Consider the following 3,679-nt stretch of genomic DNA (forward strand, 5'->3'; position numbering starts at 1 on the left):
CGCAGCCTTATCCTTGCATGCGGGGCTCTACAAGGATGACGAAGCCCTTTCCCCAGCTTCTCGTGGGAACAACAATGACAACATCGAACATAGTTGCAGTAACTGCGGTTCGAAACAACAGAACGCGCAGGGCTCCCGATAGTGGGTCGGCCAACAATACCGAACAATCTAGAGCTGGGGGAGCCAATGAAAATGGATTCAATGCGATGGATCGGTGGGATCTCGCGACATTTGGGTGGACGGAGCGACTGAATCACGACTTGCTAGAGTGCTACGATGCGAGTGTGGCCCCTGAACGGGGTTACTTGGCACGGCTGCATGCTCTGTGGTGCGCGAAACACCCCGAGCTATCGCACTTTTCGCAGCAACATCTGCGAAACCATGATGAACTACTCAGAAAAAGGGGCTATGTAAGCGGAGCGCTTACTCTACCGCAGCTAGAACAAGCCGGCAACAGAGAAAGAGAGGCAACACTAAGACCAACCGCGGGCAGGCATCCAATAGAGGAAGAGCGATGCTTTACAGCCCGGAGAAACATTAACACGAAGGTTTCTCTCAAGCCTAAAGATCTGGCTGAAATGGATAACGAGCTTCGCGGGCATTTTTCCGAAGAATCCAAACATTGGGCTATCAATTATTGTGTGTTTAATTTAGCGAGAGCTTTGGCCGATGCGAACCGTAAAACAAAACCCACGGTTGATCATAAGACCAAAACACGAAGGCATCAACTTGCCATAAAGATAGGCTGGGAAAGACAGTACGCGTCCCGCATTCAGTGTGTGATTGACTACATCACATCTGGCAGGAATTTTACCGCCAAGGTTCGAAATTTCGCGCGCGAACTTCGGACCCGTTATTATACACTTAACAAGTCAAAGCTGCTGATCATCAGGCAACATATTGTTGAGAGAATACGGATACTATCTGACGCTAAGGGAAGTCTAGAGTGGAGGGAAAGGTGGGTCAGAGAAAAACAACAGTTTCTCTCTGACCCATCTCGACTCTTCCAAGACCCCCCCAGTTACTGTCGAACACCCACCCAAACCAGAGGAGGTCGAAGTATTTTGGAGAGAAATCTACGAAGTGCAACATAGACTGGACGAAGACTCAGAAAATATTAATAGCTTCAAGGAGTTATGTGTTGCCCTCATAACACCTGATAAAGAATGCCCACCCATCACTACCGAGGAGGTGAAAAAAGTATTAAGACGGATGAAGAACTATTCCGCACCGGGTCCGGATTGTATCAAAACCTTCTGGTGGAAGAAGTTTTCGTCAACCCATCCGCATTTAGCCCGTATTTTCGCCTCATATTTGAAGTCGGAAGAGCCAATTCCGGAGTGGTTGGTGGAACGGCGCACAATACTCCTGCCGAAAATAGGCAACTTAGCTGACCCGAAGAATTACAGGCCAATAACTTGTCTGAACACACTTTATAAGATATTCACAGCTATCCTAAATGGCAGGATTGTTCGGGCAATTGAACCTGTGTGGCAAGAAATGTATGATCAACGAGGCTCAAAGAAAGGCGTAGCCGGATGTCGGGAGAACCTACTCATCGATAGATGTGTCTGCAAAGATGCAGCATTCTACCAGTGTGACCTATCGATGGCCTGGATTGATTATCGGAAAGCTTTCGATTCGACCTCTCATAGACTTATCATCTTTCTTTTGGAAATCTTAAAGGTTCAATCCGCAAATAGTTAGGTGCATAGAGAGATTGATGTCGCTTTGGAAAACCAGATTTACTATCTCATCTGGAAAAAATCGTGTGAGAACTAACAAGGTCACCTTTCAGAGAGGTGTCTTTCAGGGCGACACTATGAGCCCACTCCTCTTTTGCCTTACATTATTGCCACTATCTCTAGCACTCCGCCATTCCGACGGGTACTTGTGCGGCAAACCTGCAGATCGAAAGTACAAGGTCACTCATGTATTTTACATGGACGATCTTAAGATCTATGCTAAAAACAAAGAGCAACTGCATCTAGCTTTAGGGATTGTCGAACGATATACTAAGAAAATTGGAATGGAATTTGGGTTAGGCAAATGCGTCAAGGTTTACTTGAAGCGAGGAGAACTTAATGGCATCCCTGAAGATCCTGAGCTCGTTGATAAAAGCGCTATACCACACCTTTGCGCTGGAGAGACTTATACATACCAGGGGGTACCACAGATCCGCGTTCAGGATGTGACATCTATAAAGGATACTCTCGGAAGCAGATACAAACGTCTCATCCGACAGATTTGGTCTTCCGAACTGTCGGCGAGGAACAAAGTATCTGCAACGAACGTGCTTGCCGTCCCGGTAGTACTCCATTCATTTGGAGTAGTTCCATGGATGAAGAACGAGCTCAGATCCCTCGATATCGGGACAAGAAAGGTTATGCACATGAACAAAAGCATGCATCTTAAGTCTTTCGTTCTGCAACAGTACATCTCACGCCGTCAGCGTGGTCGCGGAATATTGAGTCTTGAATGTCTTCGCAACAGGATTATTCTGGGTACAGCATACAATGGAAGAGACCCTCTTCTTAAAATGGTCAGGAATCACGAAGAAGTAGGCAAAAGAGCGTTTCTCTACAAAGCAGCGCAGGAGGCTGCTGAAACACTCGGACTTGACTTCAGTATTAGGGGTGAGCAAAATGCATCAAATCTTATCTATCTCGAGTACTCACTCCTGAAAGCCCGGATTAAGAAAGCACAAGAGAAAAACTTTTGTGAACAGCTCCTCGATAGGAGGATGCACGGTATCTTCCACAGAAATGTGAAGGATCAGTCAATGTCTTGTGAGCTAACGTTTGCTTTCCTTAAATCGCCCGGATTGAATTCTGGTATGGAGGGTTTCATTTTTGCATGCCAAGACGGTGTCATTTTCACCTTAACATACCTTCGCCACATTTTGTGCCAAGACATTCCCGATGATAGCTGCAGGGCGTGCCATGCACACCCCGAGCATTTAGCTCACATACTATCTAGTTGTCCAACTCACGCGGGAACGACCTTCATTCAAAGGAACAATGCGGCACAAAGAGTGCTTTATTACCATCTCTGTCACTCTTACGGCATTAACCTTAATATCGCTCCTCTAAATGCTCCTAAGGAAATCGAGTCAATTGTCGAGAATGGGAAGTGCCGCATATACTGGAACTTTATATTCTCGACAATTGTTTCTGTTGCTCACTCGAGGCCTGACATGGTTCTTCTTGATTTCGACAAGCGAACCATGTTCGTTATCGAATTTTCGGCATCAGCTGACAAAAACTTCATAACCAAGGGGAATGAAAGAAAGAGAGGTATCGAGACCTCATAAGGGAGTTGAAACGATTTTACCCGGAATATTCTGTAAAACTAATCGTCCTTATCATCGGCGCTCTTGGAGGTGCCAACCTTTCACTTGCTAATGGCCTAAAAAGCATCCCTACGTGTCAACAATATGCTAAAACACTTGCGGGAAAAGTGCAGAAGGCGCTAGTCCTTGGGTTGCTCCGTATCCTTAGGGTGCACGAGGCTTTTGCTGGATCGTCGTATTCATTACTTTACAGACTGTAACCACCTATCTCACGGTCGTAAGACGTGGTTGTGGCTGAAATTTTCCCGCGATTTCGCTGGGAGCGGGTGCAATTTTCCAGGTTAGCACCCGCTCCCGGCGAAATCCTGCGGTTGTCCTTATGACAAA

The sequence above is a fragment of the Belonocnema kinseyi genome, chromosome 9 (assembly GCF_010883055.1).
Source record: "Belonocnema kinseyi isolate 2016_QV_RU_SX_M_011 chromosome 9, B_treatae_v1, whole genome shotgun sequence".
In the NCBI taxonomy this organism is placed as follows: domain Eukaryota; kingdom Metazoa; phylum Arthropoda; class Insecta; order Hymenoptera; family Cynipidae; genus Belonocnema; species Belonocnema kinseyi.